The sequence below is a fragment of the Pipistrellus kuhlii genome, unplaced genomic scaffold (assembly GCF_014108245.1).
Source record: "Pipistrellus kuhlii isolate mPipKuh1 unplaced genomic scaffold, mPipKuh1.p scaffold_m20_p_19, whole genome shotgun sequence".
In the NCBI taxonomy this organism is placed as follows: Eukaryota; Metazoa; Chordata; class Mammalia; order Chiroptera; family Vespertilionidae; genus Pipistrellus; species Pipistrellus kuhlii.
Genome location: NW_023425504.1, coordinates 12250238 through 12269794, shown reverse-complemented (window position 1 = coordinate 12269794; position 19557 = coordinate 12250238). Strand labels below are relative to the sequence as shown.

The 19557-nt window shown below is 36.1% G+C and overlaps 1 protein-coding gene across 4 annotated transcripts in view; it reads right to left on the bottom strand.

Moving 5' to 3' along the window:
- Nucleotides 1-19557, bottom strand: part of ENOX2 (ecto-NOX disulfide-thiol exchanger 2) — a 298580-nt gene that overhangs the window by 232679 nt on the left and 46344 nt on the right. The window lies entirely within an intron of this gene.

Genomic DNA, 19557 nt, shown 5'->3' with positions numbered 1-19557 from the left:
CAGCATAGGTAAACACCTAAACTGCTGCCTCGCACAACAATATCAAAACTACAACTAAAAGATAAAACAGACACCATCCAGAACGACAGGAAAGCTGGGTGAGTGGAAATTCTACAACTAGAAGGAAAAAGGAAAGCACATTGAGACTCAGAGGAGCTGCAAAAGGCTGAGGTATGGAGACACATGCATGGAGAGGACAGGTGGCTGTGTGCACAGGTGGCTGAGTGCATACCTGGCTTTCTAAAACGAGAGGGAGACTGAAGCTCTCAACTGCTCTGAACTCCAGTACCAGGTGAGAACCTGGGAAACCAGATTAATTTCGGGGGAATCTGGACTGTTATGAAAAGAGAAGGCACACTGAGACTCAGGAGCTGCTGAAGGCAGAGGTCGGGAAATGCGCATGCATAGAGGGGACTGACTGCTGGATGCATGGGTGGCTGAGTGCATGGCTGGCTTTCTAAAGCTAGAGGGAATTGGAAGCTCCCAATTGCACTGAACACCAGTCCCAGGTGAGACTCTGGGAAACCAGACTCATTTGGGGAGAATCTGGACTGTCAGGGAAAGAGAAAGCACACTGAGACTTGGGAGCTGTGGAAGGCAAAGATCCTGAAGCACACGCTTGCTGAGAGAAGTGACTGATGAATGCTCTGGCGGCTAAGTGTGCTGCTGGCTTTCTAAAGCAGGAGGGACATGGAAGCCCCCAACTGTGCTGAACTCCAGTTCTGGGCGAGTTTCTGGGAATCCAAAGTCATTCGGGCAGAAAATGGACTGTCTGGCAGTGGGCGAAACTCAAGGGCAGCTTTCTCTCAGAGGTGCTAGCAGCAATTACCAAGGGACACTGACACCTAGGGGCCTCACAGGGCAGGGCTGACAGGAAACGAAAGCTGTCTGCTCCACCCTAAAACTCTGCCCCATCCAAGCTGAGCACAGAGGCTCTTGGAATTTTGCAAGTCTTATCTCATAAGTGTGTCTCCAGGACAGAAGTTCTCCCAGCATAGACACAGCTGATCCTCACAGCCAATTAGCCTGGAGGCCAATTCCTCCCAGTGACACCAACAACAATCAAGACTTAACTACAACAAGGCTTTACAAAGGGGTGCACCAAGAGTATCATGTCAGGTAACTGGGGAAGCTGAGCCACTGTGCCTTAAGGACACCTACCACACCAAGGTACTTTACCAACACAGGGAAGTAGTGAAAATGTGGAGATAAAGAAACAGATCACAAATGAAAGAAATGGAAGAAAGCAAATAACTGGATATAGTGTTCAAAAACCACGGTTATGTTTTTTCAAGAATTTTCTAGAAAAGGATGATAAATTTAGTGAGACCTTCGAGGATATGAAAAAGGGCCAACTAGAAATTAAACATACACTGACTGAAATAAAAAATATTATACAGAGATCCAATGGCAGACTAGAGGATCCTAAGAATCAAGTCAAAGATTTGAAATACAAAGAAGCAAAACACCCAGCCGGAAAAGCAAAAAGAAAAAAGAATTTAAAAATATGAAGATAGTGTAAGGAGCCTCTGGGACAACTTCAAGTGTACCAACATCTAAATGATGGGGGTGCCAGAATAAAAGAGAGAGCAAGATACTGAAAATCTATTTGAAGAAATAATGACAGAAAACTCCCCCCACCTGGTGAAAGAAATACACTTATTAATTCAGGAAGCGCACAGAACCCAAAAAAAAGGAATCCAAAGAGGACCACACCAAAACATATAATTAAAATGCCAAGAGCAAAAACCAAGAGAGAATATTAAAAGCACCAAGAGAAAACCCTACAAGGGAGCACCCCTATGATTGTCAGCTGATTTCTCAACAGAAACTATGCAGGCCAAAAGGGAGTGGCAAGAAATATTCAAAGTGATGAACAGCAAGAATTACAACCAAGATTCCTCTATCCAGAAAAGCTATCATTCAGAATTGAAGGTCAGATAAAGAGCTTCGCAGATAAAAAGCTAAAGGAGCTCATCACTGTCAAACCAATATTATATGAAATGCTGAAAGGTATTGAAGAAGAAGAAGGGGGAGGAGAAGGAAGAGGAGGAGTAGGAGGAGGAAGAGAAAGAGGAGGAGGAGGAGGAGATAAAAACTATGAACAGCAAATACATGTCTATCAACAAGTGAATTTAAAAATCAAGTAAATAAAAAATCTGATGAACATATTGAAGTATTTTCAATTCTTGCCTCAGGGATTTTCATATACTTTAACATGAGCCTGGAACACTCTGCCCCATCTTGGCCCAGATAACCTCTGTCAGGAAGCTATCCCTAGCCTACTAAAGCTGGGTTAGGGGGCACCTCTTATATGCTCTGTTAGTTCCTATGTGTGCTATGGAAATATATGATTCTATGTTATTATTGCCTATACTTCTTTATTTCTAACTAAAGTTTGGTGAATAAACTGTAGCTCCTTGAGGTCAGGGGCAATAGGATATGCTGAGTACCTGGTACAGTATCAGGCACATCATATTTGGTCAACAAATACAATACATGTTAATTAATTGAATGAATAAATGGATGGATGGAAAATTCAGGACTTTGACAATGTACCCTACATCCCTACAATCATTGCCTTCAGCTTGATGTAGGAAACAAAATAGTGGGCCTTCGAGAAGTCAGCCAATTTAGGCATTAATTCCCTAGGCTTCATTTTCCTCATTTGTATAACAAAAGAAATGTTCTCCATAATCATAACTGGGGAATTTTCTAATTCACTGCTTCCTTAGCATATCTAATTCTAATGCTCCAAATGCCACTTCAGGTCCTCCACTCCATTTCCTGCATGCCCAACCCCATCCATATGGCACCATGAATATCTGGTTTGACATAAGGCCAGTGTGTTTGTGTGTTTGTGTGTGTGTGTGTGTGTGTGTGTGTGTGTGTGTGTGTGTGTGTGTAGAGGAAGGAAGGGAAGAAATGAGGGATGTATGGATGAAGGGAGGGAGGAAGGGGAAAAGGGAGAGGAAAAAAAGATATGTTAAGACAATTTCTGGACATCCTTCTCTTTCCATTTCTATCCTTTGTAAAAAACAGTAGTAGGTTTCAATGACTTAATTTTAAGATGTTAAATTACTATATGGTAACAAAATTCCTAAAATTTCTTAAGAATGTTAGATAGGGCCAAGTAGACATAAGTTTATCTTTTTTTAAAAATATATTTTATTGATTTTTCACAGAGAGGAAGAGAGAGGGATAGAGAGTTAGAAACATCGATGAGAGAGAATCATCGATCAGCTGCCTCTTGCACACCCCCTACTGGGGATGTGCCCACAACCAAGGTACATGCCCTCAACCGGAATCGAACCCGGGACCTTTCAGTCCAGAGGCCGACGCTCTATCCACTAAGCCAAACTGGTCCCGGCAGACATAAGTTATCTTAAAAAGGCTGAATCCCAATAACTTGACATAGTTTGGTAGAATAAGGCTTTCCATAAGTTGAAAAGGAAATCTCCTTTGAAATGAGATATAACCTGAACTTTTCTGGCCAAGTCAAGTGGAAGAACTATATAGTTGCAGAAGCATTTGAAATTACCGCAAAGCTATGTGAATATGAAACAAAAATAACCAGCACTAAAACTATAACAATAGAAGGACCAATTCTCTACTGGTCCCTGAGGCAGAAACCATATGGCCTAAAAGACCAATTCTCATCTCTTCATTTCTTTGATAAGGATGGATACACTTCTATTTAGTCCTCATAAACAGTGACCCCTTTTCTCCTCTGTAGATAAAGTTGATACACTACCACTTTTGCTTCCAGATATTAAACTCATATTTAATGATATGTGTGCTTGGTAATGTATGAATCCAAAAACGTTCACTGACAAGAATGGCCCTGCATTCATCTATTTGTCTTTCAGTTGCTATACACAAATGCAGCAGGGAAGTGGAGAATTTAAATGCATAGCAGACAGCTGATGTATTTCTCCATAAAGTAGTCTATATATCATGGCAAAAGTAGAAGCAAAGAAAACCTCAGGTGAATTCTTCCTCATAAAGTGGCAAATGAAGCCAAGGGGCAGAGTAGTAAGGAGGAAAATGAAAGGCTAAAACAAGATTACTAGTGCATTAAAAACAAATCAAAATTACCATTATCCTTGCCAACATTGGAGATGAATTAAACTTTTTCGGTGCAAAAAAGAAGAGTGTCCACTTTTCATTATAAATATTATAAGGCCAATAGCATTTTCAATAGTTAGATAAGATGTCATTTCACTTCAGAAGTAGTTATATTTCAGTAGTGAATAGAGTTAGTATGTCATGGAAAAAGTTAAGAGGCAAAATAAGAATATTTAGAATAAAGAGCAACATAGAGAAATAAAATAGAAAACTAATAATATGGACTGTGGAGATCATGGAACTTGGATAAATAGGTAAATGTATATGTTCATAGGGTTTCTATACAAATTACTGCTATGTCTCATATATAAATATATAAGTATATAATTATTTTATATGCATATATGATAGCTAAGCAGAGATCAGGGAGCAGAAAAGTATACTCGAGTCACTGAGCTAATGAAGTTGAAAGATACTGTGCGAGATCAGGTTCAGAAATCAGGCTTTAGCAAAGAGGTCATTCCTTCATAAACTATTTGAAGATACAGAGAAAGGGGTGCCCTATTTTAAGAAAACCCATTATTCCCACCCATATGCAATCTAACATTGCAAATTTAAGTAAGACTTATTTTTAAAATATGGAAGTTACCTATTCAGTTTATTAGAAACATATTTTTCTTTTTATTGGGGTGACAATGGTTAATAAAATTATAGAGATTTCAGGTGTACAATTCTATAATACCTCATATGTATATTGCATTGTGTGTTCACCATCCAAAGTCAAGTTTCCTGCCATAACCATTAATCCCTTCTATACCCTCTTCTATAATAGCTAGCTCCCCGCACTCCGCCTTTTCCTCTGGTAATCACCATGCTGTTGTCTGTATCTATGAAGCTGTGTGTTTTTCTTTTACTTAATTCCTTTTTTATTAAATTCATTGAGGTGACAGTGGTTAATAACTTCATATACTAAGTTTCAAGTGCACAATTATATAATACATCGTTTGTATATTGCATTGTGTGCTAACCACTCACTGTCTAGTCTCCTTCTGTCATCATATATTTAACCCCCTTACCATTTTCATCCTCTGTACCCCCATTCCCTCAGAAGCACGTTTAAAAGAATAAAGTTAGGTATCCCTATACCACCAAGTTTCAAGTAGACTTGCTTTTGATTTTTCTTTTTTAAATTTGAATATCAGCATACTGCATATCCTTAAAGCTTGGAATGCGTAAGCTTTGCACTGTAGGAGGCAGGCAGAGAAAGGAAATTAGTAATCCAGTACTAGAAGGCTGAGACTACATTAAACAAGTCACTGTCCCAGTAGGGTGTCGAACTCAATCAGAGAAGGGGCCAAAATCTAAAATCCAGCCTAAATCGCGGGCCGAATGGTTTACTGAACAGTCATAAACTGTCATTGTGATGGAAACGCAGCGGAGTGCAGTGATGACAGCGCAGTGCGGGCCACATTGCAAGGCCTGGCGGGACGGATTTGGCCCTCGGGCCTTGTGTTTGACACATGTGCTATAGAGGAAGTAGAGTTTCAAGACAAAAGTTAATTAAAAAAAAATTCTTGAAACATTTTAAATACCTGAGGACAAATGCAGGAGAACATAATAAATTTAAGTTAAGGTCTCTAAAACTCTTCTGAAAAGGGTGGATTTTATTGCATATATTTAGAAAGAAGTATGTATTCACATATTATTTGAAGAAGAATTTCTGTGAGAACTCAAAGTGAGGTGTGCACTGAGGTCTAATTTAATGAAAGATAAAGTGTTTTTTACACTATACTAACTATAGGTCTGACATACTTAAGGTCTATTAATAAATAAGTAAATATAAATAAGATTGTTTTGAGGAAGCCCTGAGTCTGTACTTAATTGCATATATGTATAAAACACACACACACACACACACACACACACACACACACACAAACACTCACACTCATAATCTCTGGTTGTGTGTACAGCTGGAGGCTTTTATCTGAATACAGTATTTTTAAAATGTCTTAAGTTTTTTTTTTTAAATGTACCATTTCCTTACACAGAGAGAACACTTAGATATTAATTCCATTTGTGATACATTTTTCCTTGAGTACAATTATAAGAAGTAGTCAAGCTAATGCATTAGCAAAGTGGTATTTATTAGGTGATCTCTAAGAAATAAAGGCCAGAAGACAAAGTATCCATAGAAAATCATAACTAAAACCTAGGCAGCTGCCTATTCTTCTGCCTAACTCAGACACATATCTTAAAAAATAATCTATTTAGCCTTCGGGCTTGGCTCAGTGGTTGAGAGTCGACCTATGAACCAGGAGGTCACGATTCAATTCCAGGTTAGGGCACATGCTGAGGTTGTGGGCTCAATCCCCAGTGTGGGGTATGCAGGAGGCAGCTAATCAATGATTCTCTCTCATCATTGTTGTTTCTATTTTTCTCTCCCTCTCCCTTCCTCTCTGAAATAAGTAAAAATATATTTTAAAAAAGAATAATCTATTTATATAAACAATATAAAATCTCGAATTAGTAACAGAAAACATTTAAACCAGATATTGTAAAACTATTATCTTAACTCTGAAAATGAAGGGTCATAGATAATACATGTTTCAGGCGTGGATAAATGCAAACTACTATTTTACTTTATATAATGTTCAAGAATTTTATTGTGTTAAAGATAAAAGCCATTCTAAGTAAGTCTTAGTTTCAGCATGATTCTAGGGTACAACTTCAGCTTTTAGTCTGATAAACCACCCAAGTTTGTAAGTCAGTCATAGTTTTATACCTTTAAATCATCAAACAACCCCAGTTTCAAATCTCTTCTAAAAAAAATACCTGGGTCATCATCTATCTAGAAATGATGAAACTAGTTCGGGTTTCTCCAAAACTCAAGATTTAAAAAATGATAACTGCACAATAATTACAATCAAATATTGTTAGAAGATTTTATCAGTATAAGATAGCTCTATTTATCAATGTCACCAAATAAAAATGAACACCTGAAAAGGCTGAATTATAAACTTGACCCATAATATCGATATCAAAATCTACACCACGATAGATAACACTGCTCTATGAAAATCTATGCATTTAAAAATAATGGACAAGGATAGGATGTACTCATTATTCTCTATAACAAAGTCAACCCCAAGGCAAAAAAAAAAAAAAAAAAAAAAAAAAGTGGAGAGCAAAGAAAACTTGGAAAGTAGCCTTAAATTAAATATTACAAACTTAGCATAAACTTTTAAAGTGGAGTTCCTATTTTTTCCCCAAATGGAGACTGAAGTTCTATCTTTGAGTTCTAAACTTTTGTTATAATGCTTTTCTCTATTATTAGAATGCTAATAATAAAGAGGTAATAGACAGAGGGAAAGGGGAGTGGAGGTAGGTGAGGTGGGCAAAGGGGACATAAATGGGAATGGAAAAAGACTTTGCTTTAGGTGACAGGCACACAATGCAGGGTGCAAATGATGTTTTGTTGTTGTATACTTGACATCTGCGAACCAACATCATGGATAATCACCACCAGTACAATTCAATTATAAATTTTAAAAAAAGACAATAAGAGGCAACAGCATCCAAAAGGAAAAATAAACTGGAAAAACAAGCAAAACCCAATTCTGTCTGGCCACTAAACCAATCCACTATTTCCCATTGCACTGGCAATAGTATAACAGCAGTGGCAGATGGCAGCAGACTCTCCCTAAAGCAGTCTTCATATCTGTGTCAGAGGAAAGAAACATTCTGACCAAACTGGTTATAAAGGATCTGTCTGCAAAATGTGAAAAACTGCAATCCTAAGTAACCTCCCCTTGAGGAAAGCTCAAAATCCTTGTCAGTAATATTGGTAATCTAGACTGGAGAGAGCATGCAACTAAAACACAGAGTGACCAGGCAACAGGGGAGGCAAAGTAAGAAGGAATCAGCTAAACCTACAAAAGTAGAGAAGCTACCACAGGAATAGCTAAAAGCACTAATTAAAACTTGCATTTGTAGATATGCTGTAATAAGGACACAGTAAAATGATAGTACAACAATATTTAAGTTTTAAAACAAACACTCAACCTAACTCTCAATAGAATTTTTAGTCCAACTCATGTTTTACAGTCACTTTTTTATTGTCTTAATCTTGACACTAGGCAACTATTAACTTTTGCATAATTAAACATGTAAGCTAAAAGCATTTCGTGGTAGCTGTGGTTACAAACAATTTCCACATCCAGTTCAACCCAAGGACTGCAGTCAGAGAACAAGAGCAGGAAAGGAGTTTTAAGGAATGGTGGTGAGGCAGGGCTTGGGGGGAACTGTAAGAACAGACTAAAAGGATTAGAGTGCATTAATCTGGAAAGATAAAACAATCAGTCATGGATAATCACCACCAGTACAATTTCCACCATTAAGCATTTACTGTGCTAAGTGCAGAGATATTGAGCTATGTTCAAGAAGAAATTAAGTACTGTCAGTTTAACATTCCTTCTGTCGGTTATGTCATCTATATGTTAAGCATTGCATTTATCATAAAACAGTTGTGAACTAATAAACAGTAAAAGGACATAGAAATAATCTCAGACTGGAAATTAGAAGGTTTAAGTTCTAAGAATGTTTAATAGGTTTATCTGTGACCCTGAACAAATTACCTAACCTTCTTAGGCTTATCCAAAAGATCTTTAAAATGGTATGCTAGACCAATCAATGGTTTTCAGCTGTTTTTAAGTTGTCAACCCATTCTTCAATTAGATGGGATGCCCTATATATAAATAAGTTGAAAGTGCAAATCTTATGCTTGAATCACAGTGGTCATTACAGTCCTACAATTGTTCTCCGGGGCTTCCCCCATTCTCTGGAAACAGCTCTATAAAGATACTAGAACATTTTGAAAATCTATGGGCTAGATGATCTTTAAGGTCTCCTATAAACCTAACATTCTATTACTGACTCTGAATTTTTCCTCACTTACATCTTCAAAAATCTTAATTTAATCTAATCCAGCAAGTATTTGTTGAATGTACCAATATAACCTCATAGAAAACACAAGACAGAACTTCTACTCTGGAAGAGCTCATCATTTTATGGGGTTAAACAAAATAAATAAAATGAGGATGCACTTCAAAGGAAAGAGTGTTTTAAGGATCCAGACACCACAAAAATCAATTTCTCTATTTTTTGTATGGCTGTATAATCAGTTCCTGTCGTAGCAGGTGCTTAATAAATATGCATGGATGAATGGAGGTACGAATAAGTGGATGGATGGGTGAATGGATGGATGGATAAGGCTGTTATCGTACTCATATTCAATGAAATTCAGCCAAATGATATAGTTAAAAGTACTTTCCATATTTTAGATAATTTTTCTTATAAGCACAGTGTTATAAGAAAAGCAGCCTAATTTCTTAGTCACTCTACTATACATTGCCTATAATTACTTATGAATGATGGTATCTTATTAGAATAAAACCGGAGCAAAAAAGTGCACCTCTTTATGGTACGCCTCAACTAGAGTCAGCAAAGCAAATAAAGGAAACTTCTATCTAATCATTTGAAATATAATTTTGTGGGAGCAAATGACACTAAATTTTGCTTTGGCGGGAAATCATTCTTTCAATGAACCTGTTTTTATGGAGGTCATGCATGTGCTGCAAGCAAGCAAGTCTCCAAAGTAGGTAAATCAAGTTAGAAATGAGGGCCATTTTCTCTGTCCTTCTCATCCCCATTAGTACTAGGAAAAAGCCTGGGAGGTCAAGAGGGAAGCTGCTTCTCTTTTTTCATCCCAAGCTTAAATTCTGTCATGTAAGATATGCTTTGTCTTCTTAGAGTCAAAGTCAGCCAGCAGGCACTTAAGTAAAATTAAGGAAACTGCACCAATGACAGAAAATTTGATAGAAAGCTTGTTGGAGACAGCTCATTTGTATAAAAGCTTTGCTTGTTTAAAGAACGATATAATTTCTGGAAGAAATTTTTCTGGAAAGGGCCAGGTGGCTCTGTAGTTTTATAGCTCCTGTGATATCAGTTAACCAAGAGAAGTGTTATATATAACTTCTGTTCTCAAAACTGAATTGTGTTTCCCTAGAAGGCTATTACATTTGAAACGACATTACAGTGGATTTAAATTCCATTTTTGTTTTATCATAGCACTAATATTTTATTATGGTATAGTGTTCCTATTCTGGATATGCCTTATAAATAGACATATATTTATAAACAACTGGGAAGGTTTAAATTGTGTGTGTTTTTCAATCTATGGCACTTGATACCTGAGTTGCTTAGAAAGATATCACACTAATAAATGAAGTGCAAAATATACCCCCCCCCCCTTTCTAGTCTTCCTTGAAGGTACAATAATGTATCAGGGAAAAGGTTGTATCCCTTTCTCTGCTGTAAAAAGTAAGAAGACCCTAATCTTTGTGGGGCTCCATAAGTAGCTACAATGAAAGCCATATTGAGGAGAGAAATATGGTAGGCTTTGACTGCACAGAGATTACATCACTGCTTTCTTCTATTCATTTTAGCTATTCCTCTGTAAAAGCTGGATTCAATTCAAGGTCTTGAGATTCATTTAGAAGACTGGCATTTGGAATGAGTCCAGTTACTCCAGGGACCACGTGAGTTTTAATGTACCTGTGACAGCTGGCCCAATTGTCATTTGCTTCCATCATCTAAGCAAAATGTGGAAATCTCTGGTTAGGAGTATTCAAATTTTAAAATTGTCATTTTCCATTAGAGGGCTACATCTGTCAACTTTAGAAAAATGTTGCTCCTATGCTAAATTATTTCCCTAAAAGAAGTAATGTGACATACACTGAGTGGTCATATTATTATGATCTCAATGCATAATAATCTGGCCACTCAGTATATATCCTCTATCCTCTATAATAAAAGGCTAATATGCAAATTATCTCCTCAACCAGGAGTTTGACCAGCAGGCTGGCCGGCCAACTGCCCATGTCCCCTACCCCTGGCCAGGCTGGCCAGACCCCACCCATGCACGAATTTATGCACCGGGCCTCTAATATATATATATATATATATATATATATATATATATATATATATATATATATATACACACACACACACACACACACACACACACACACACACACACACACACTGAGTGTCCAGGTTATTATGCATTCAGAGAACATAATAATAGAAGTGTATATATATATAGAGATCATAATAATATAAGTGTATATATAGTAGAGGCCCGGTGCGTGAATTTGTGCATGGGTAGGGTCCAGCCAACCTAGCCAGGGCAAGGGGATATGGGCGGTTGGCCGTCCTGCCTGCTGGTCGAACTCCTGGTCAAGGGGACAATTTGCATATTAGCCTTTTATTATATAGGATATACACTGAGTGGCCAAATAATTATGAGTTCAGAGATCATAATAACCTGGCCACTCAGTGTAGATGAGAGGTGAAAAAAAGAGAAGAAAGTATTTTTCTTCCACTCACACATTTTGATCTAAGTTCGGTTAGTATATATCTACTCTGGAGATTATTGTCTAGTACTAAACAAATTAGTTTAAATTCTTCAGACTAAGTACCCATAATTTTTTGTTCTCTCCTCTATCTTTTGCCCAAATCCCTAGTGAAGTGTTTATTCATTCAACCAATCAATTAAAATACTTTTTTAGAGTCCACTATATGCCAGGGACTTCTCTAAGCACTGGAGATACAACAGTGAACAAAATGCAGCCCCTGCCCTTATAAAGATTTTATATTTGGGGGAAATGATCAAATACATAAATATAAAATATCGGCAATAAGTGGTTGAAGAAAATAAAGTGGAGTAAGTATGCATAGAATGGTTATAAAAGGCCACTTTGAAGGGGTGACATTTGAGTACAATTTTGAATGAAGTGAGGACTGGTCTTGGTTTTCTATTGATTAAAAAAAAAAAATCCAGGAGGTCACTAAAATTACTGTGTTCAGAGCCGGAATTAAGAATAGACAAAGAGCTGATGAATTTGGGAAATATCATTGGGATATTCAAATAAGTCATAAAGGAGTTAAAGATCATCCACTGAAGGTCAATTAAATGATCCAAAGGATAAAAGAAGGCTGAAAGAGGAAATGACTGAAATATATTATTATAATGACCATTATAAATGGGAGTCTATAAGCTGATATATCCAATTCTAGAAAAACACTTTATAAATGGTAAGTAAGAATAATGACAAGTAGATCTGAGTTTCTGGTTCTAGGATGAGTTAAAGAGATATACTTTTCCCTATTTCTCCCACTAAATACAACAAAAAACAAACAAATAACAACAACAACAACCTGGGAATTATACCTAAAACAAAGAGAAGATTCTGAAAGGTAGAGAAAAAATGGCAGACTGGATAGAGGTTTTGGGACCCAAGGAATGACAATGTTATTTTGGATCTTCTTCTACTTTATATATCCCTGACTAGTTATTGGAGAAGCAAACACCCAGAGATGCCAATGAGCACAGATAAAAATAGTTTCAAGAAAGCCTGTTCTCCCTAACCTAAAGATGCAAACAGCAATTCAGAAAACTTTTAGACAATAACCACCCTAGTTTTTCCACCAATATAGGAAAAACTTGGGCCTTACTCTCACCCCCATCAGCAAAGGCTAAGTGGGAAACCTAGACTTCTACCTTCTCCAGATTCTAATGAGGTGACTCAACAAGCCTACTGTGTTGGTGTATCAGAGAAGGCCAAATGTATCTTTCATTTCCAACCAGCGATGTCAATAGAGGTCATGTGGTGAGCAGGAATCAGGCACCCCTTCCTCTATCAGCTAGGAGTAATGTCAGGAAAAGGTCAAGTCTAGTGGGAACTTCAACTTTTACATCAACCAGCAGTCATGAGGTTCCCCTCTACTTCCCTAGTGTGTCAATGGAAGTTGAGTTGAGAACATGGACTTCTCCTTCCATGTGGTAGGAATAAAGTGGTGACCACTTCCCCTGCCAGCATAATGTCAGAGTAGATCTACTAAAATGGGAGACTTAAATAAGATCCAGAGTTTTATAACATAATATCCAAAATATCAAGGATTTGGTAAAAAAAAATCACTTGTCATATGAAGAACCCAGAAAATCTCAACTTAAAGGAGAACAGATACCAACTCCATGACACAAATGCTGGAAACACAGGGCAAGCATAAAAATGCTTAAAACAAATAAAAACACACACAAAGTTTTGGCAAAGAAATAGAAGATCTAAAGAACCAAATGGCTCTGGCCAGTGGTACTCGGAGTTTACAGCATTGGCCCACACAGAAAAAGGTTGCAAGTTCGATTACCAGTCAAGGGCACTTACCTGGATTGTAGGTTTGAATCCCTACCCTGATCAGGGCCCGTGAGGGAAGCAACCAATAGATGTGTCTCTCACATTGTTGTTTCTTTCTCTCTCATCCTCTTTCACTCCCTTCCTTCCACTCTTTCTAAAAATCAACAGAAAAAATATTCTCAGATGAGGATTAACAAAAATCAAACAAACAAAACACACACATAACACACACACACACACACACACACACACACACACAACAAAGCAGAAGAAGAACCAAATAGAACTTTAAAACTGAAAAACACAGCAAACAAAATAAAAAGTCACAGGATAGGCTCAACAGTAGAATGGCGATGACAGAGGAAAGAATCAATGGACTTGAAGATAGAATAATACAAATTGCCTAATATGAGCAATAAAGGAAAAATATAAACAGATCCTCAGGGACTTATGGGACAATAACAAAAGATCTAACATTCGTAAATATTGAATTTCCAGAAGAGAAAAAGTAGAGTAGATGTTCAGAAAAATAATGGGTGAAATTTTCAGAACTTTCTCCAAATACATAAACCTACCAAATAAAAAAGCTAAGCTAAAACTCCATATAGGACCAAAAAAAAAAAAAGTCCACACTAACATTCATAATAATTAAACTACTAAAAGCTAAAGACAATTTTTTTTAATCCAGTGAGAAAGGACACTGCTGGACAAACAATAATAATAGCAGATATATAAGCAGAATTATACATCATGTCCATGTGAGGGGCTATTCTAAGAATGCTGGGCTGGTTCAATATTTTAAAAATCAATTAATAGAATCCATTATAGGCTAAAGAAGAAAAATCACATAATCATATCATTTGATGCAGAAAGAGCACTTGAAAAATTCAACAGCAATTCATGATTTTTTTAAAAAAAAAGTCTCAGAAAACAGGAGTAGAGGGAAAGTTCCTTAACTTAGTAAAGAATATTTACAAAAACCTACAGCTAATATCTTACTTAAAGGTGAAGGACTATATATGTTTTTCCTATTATTAGGAACAAGGCAATATATATTCTGAAACCACTCTTATTTGACATAATACTGGAAGTTCTAGCTAGTAAAAAGGCAAGAAAGTTAAAGAAAAGGCATACAAACTAGAAAAGAAGAAATAAAACTATCTCTATTTTCAGATAACATGATGGTCTAAGTAGAAAATCTATTATACTACAAGCCAGTCAAAGAAAGACAAATACCATATGATTTCACTTAGTACATGTGGAATCCAGTGAACAATATAAACTAATAAACGAAATAGAGAAAGATTCATAGATACAGAGAACAGACTGACAGCTGTCAGAGAGAAGAGGGAAGGAGGCTGGGTGAAAAAGATGAAGGGATTAAGAAGAAGAAAAAAGAAACCTCATACACAGATAGGATTACTTTGATTACTAGAGGGATTGGGAAATGTGGGAAGAAAGAAGAGAGTAAAGAGGGCAAAATGGTGATGGAGGGAGAAGTGGCCTGGGGTAGTGAACACACAATGCAATATTCAGATTATGTATTATAGAATTGTACCCCTGAAACATATAATTTTATTAACCAATGTCATTGTTCAATAAAAAATAAATGTTAAAAGAAAAGGGGAAAAAAGGAAAACCTCCTAAAACTATTTTGGAATTCAGAAACATTAGCTAAGTCAGTGTTGGTGGTATAGTAGTAAGCATAGTTGCCTTCCAGAAACATCAGCTAATATACCAACAGATAGAAATCAAGTGTATTTCTACATACTAGCAATAAACATTTGAACACCAAAATTAAAAATATATCATTTGCAATCATTCAAAAACAATATTTAGTATAAATCTAATAAAATGCATACATGACTTATATGCTAAAAATTATAAAAATGATGAAATAAAAGATATCAATAAATAGAGACACCAACTGTATTCATGAATTAAAAGACTTAATATATTAAAGATGTCCATTCTCCCTCAAAATGACATTTGGCAAGATATGGCTGTCAAAATTTCAGCAAGATTTTTTCTAGCTATAGACAAACATCCTAAAATTTATATCAATAGACAAAGGAATTAGAAAAGCAAAATAAATTTTGGAAAAGAAGAATAACATAAGAGAAATTGGTCTATCCAATTTCAAGATTTATAAAGCACCAGTACTCAACAAATGGTGCTAGAGCAAGTAAATATTTAAAAATGAACCTGATGTAACTCTTACATATTAAGGAAAAATTAATTCAATTTGTATTATGAACTTTAAATGTAAATTTTTTTAAAAAATTATATTTATTATTGAAAGTATTGCAATGTGTACAAAAGGAGAAAACTGTTTTAAAACGTTAAGAGGAAAGCAGGGGAAAATCTTTGGGCTTGGTGAAAATTTCTTAGACATAGCATCAAAAGTAAAACCCATAAAAGAAAAAAGTTAAATTATATTTCATCAAAATTTTAAATTTTTGCTCTATAAAGACTATTAAGCAGATGAAAAAAACAAGCTACAGATGGGCAAAACTCAAATATGTCCAAAGCACATATCTGACAAAGTAACTCATGTACACAAAATATATAAAGAACCCTCAAAGCTCAAATTGGATCACTCAAAGCTTAACAATAAAAATAAAAACAATCCACTTAGAAAAAAAAAGTCAAAGACATGAAGAGATTTTATCAGAAAGGATATTCGAATGGCAAATAACCAGATAAAAAGATATTCAACATAGCTAGCCCTTACGGAAATGCAAATTACTATTGCAATGAGATATCACTCATACCTATGTAAATAGCTAAAAATAATAAAAAGTGACACTGCTACATGCTGCCAAGAATGCAGAGAAATTGGATCACTCATATTGCTAGTGGGAACATAAAATTGCATAGCCACTCTGGAAAGCAGTTTGTCAGTTTCATAAAAACAGATGGAATGCCTATCCACTATCATGGTATCCCACATAGAATCCATTTTAATCAAGGAATTTATTCACAGCATATGAAGATGGTAATAATCCCATGCTACTGAGATTCATTAGTTTTACCATATTCCCCACCGCATGGTATGATCCAGACTTGCTACAGTGGTGGAATAGCCTTTAAAAGATTAAAGTAGCCGAAGCCGGTTTGGCTCAGTGGTAGAGCGTCGGTCTGCGGACTGAAAGGTCCCAGGTTCGATTCCGGTTAAGGGCATGTACATTGGTTGCGGGCACATCCCCGGTAGGGGGTGTGCAAGAGACAGCTGGTCGATGTTTCTCTCTCATCGATGTTTCTAGCTCTCTATCTCTCTCCCTTCCTCTCTGTAAAAAAATCAATAAAATATTTAAAAAAAAAGATTAAAGTACACAATACTAATTTGGTGGTGATGCCTTCTAGGATACAGTATGTTCTTTAAATCAATGTCCAATATATGATTCCACTTACGTGAAGATTAGTAACAGACAATTAACTTTCGGCAATAAGAGTCAGAATAATGGTTGCCTGTGTTAGTTAGAGATGGAGTGGAAGGGGTTATAGGTAATCTTTCTGATATGATGCAAATTATTTATGTCTTCATTGTGGTGATGATAACCAAGTGCATGTGCATTTTTAAAAATCATCCAAATGCACACTTAAGCTTGTGCATATCACTATGTAAATTTTATCTCAATATTTAAAAACCTTTTAAATAGCAAAATGTTAGAGAACTCTTTTGTCTCAAATGTAGAAGTAAAAAAAATTACAAGTTAAAAATTCAAATAATTTGAGATAAATTCACAAATAATATACTCATAATAGACTACAGAAACAAATCATTTTTTTTCCTCCCAGGGAGGCATATGATGATTTCCTAATAAAGCACTCTCAGAATCATGTACAGGCTGAATAACAGATATGCCTCATCATGAACATTTTTTTACATTTCTACCTATGAATTAAAGTCTACCAATGAAAAAAAATCTAGCTTTATCCTTTTAGCTTATGATAAATGAGTAATAAATACCCTTTAAAAAGTCCATGATGGCAGTACCTTTTTCTTTTTCCCCACAAGTACAAATTTCAGTCTTCCCATAATAACTTATTTTACAGAGTAAAAGTATTCCAGATCTAACTGGTAAGAATTGGCTGTACTACAATAACACAGATGTATATTGATTACCCTGGGGGAGATGATATCCCAATACTATCAAATGCATAGCATATTGTTATTTGATATGTTGCTCCTGCTTCTGAGATGCAAATCAGTTATTCTGTTCCATAACTAGTAATATTAGAAGTATAAGTGTAAGAATTGGAAACAATTCAAAGTTGTAGAGAAAAATTTATAACTCTCTAAACTGAAACTGGCATAAAAAGTAACCATTCATTCATCTCTTAAGTATTTATTAAGTGCCTACCATATGTCAAAGCCTGTACTAGGTGTCTAGCATTTAAAGATGGGTAAAATAGCATCATTGACTTCTAAGAAGTAATAGCCTAAATGAGAGAAACAAATAAATGAACATATAATTATAAAGTAGTATCATCATGGCAATAATAAAAATATGAACAAGACATAACCAAGTACAGAGGAAAGACAAGAGAAGGTTTTCTGAATGAGATAGTACCTGAACTGACTTTGAAGGATGAGCAGGCATTAGCTAGGTAGGTGATGAGAAATGTAGAGAGGGCCTTACAGGCACAATGGACTACAAAAGCAAACGCAGAGACATGGAGGAGAGAAGCAGAATAAACTATGAATAGATTAAGCATTTTAAGAGAGGGAGTGACAGGATCCAATTTTAAATAGAAAAGTCTGGCAATGTGAGGGATGCATCAGAAGGGACAAAAGGGGAGGCAAGAAAAGCTAACTAAGAGATTGTTGTAGTTTAGAAAGCAATAATGTGATGTTGAACTAGGGAGGGCAATAGCAATAGATAGAATAGAACAGATTGTGGTCAATGGTGAATTTTACTTAATTTGGCTTTCAAGATGCCATACTCTCTTGATTTCCCTCCGATCTCTCACTGGCCATTCCTTTTCAGTTTTCTTTACTGATTTCCCCTCTATTCCCCAACTTTTAAAAAAGAGGATTAACTCAGGATTCAGTCCTTGGATCTCTTTCTATCTTTACTCTCTTGACTTTAGATACTATGTATGTGCTAAAGACTGCCAAATGATGGTTCATGCCCAGATCTTTCCATCATACTCCATGCTTATATACTCCCCTACCTGCTTGACATTTCCATTTAGATGTCTAATCAGCATCTCAAACTAATATGACCAAAACTGAACTCCTGCATGTCAGGCTTATTCTAACTATAGTCCTTTCCATTTCTATAAGTGTACCTCCTTCCTCAGACCAAATAACTTTGAATTCATCCTTGACTTCTTCCTTGCATACTTCATATCTGATGTATCAGCAAATCCTATTTATTGTACCCTAATAATATATCCTAAATCTGTCCAATTCTCATCATCTAATACTGTTTCCACCCTGCCTCCAGCCACCATCATCTCTTGTTTGGAATTTTACAGCTGCTTCCTATCTATTGTAGTATCCCTGATTCTACCTTGCCCTTACACTTATTATAGAATCTCTTTCCAAGATAGGAGCCATCACAAAGCTTTGAAATGCCAGATCAAAACACTGTTGTGCTCAAAATCCTTGGAAGTTTTCTAGTTTTATTCAAAGTAAAAACCAATGTCCTTACTATGGTCTCAGGCCCTATAATATCTACTCTCTTGTCCAATTATTCACTTGTAAATTAACCTCCTATCTCATTCCCTTGCTCATCTGCTCTATTTAGCCACACTAACTCCTTGACTGATTGATAGTCCCTTGAACAACTCAGACACTCTTGACCAGTGGTTCTCAATCTTTCTAATGCCGCAACCCTTTAATACAGTTCCTCATGTTGTGGTGACCCCCAACAATAAAATTATTTTCATGGCTACTTCATAACTGTAATTTTGCTACTGTTAATGAATCGTAATGTAAATATCTCCCTTGCAGGCCTGGTCCCTCCCAATTGCCCTCTCATGGTGGCCATCTTGTGGCAGCCATCTTGTATCCACATGGGGGCAGCCATCTCATGTTGAAATAATGGTCAATTTGCATATTACTCTTTTATTAGTAGGATTTGTCACACGTTTAGTCTACTTTTCCTATCTCCACCTTGAAATATGCACTAAAATAATATATGGGACTGCATTTAACTGTAGTTTATATCTTATTTTATATTAAATTATACTAATTAAATTATAGGACTAAAATTAA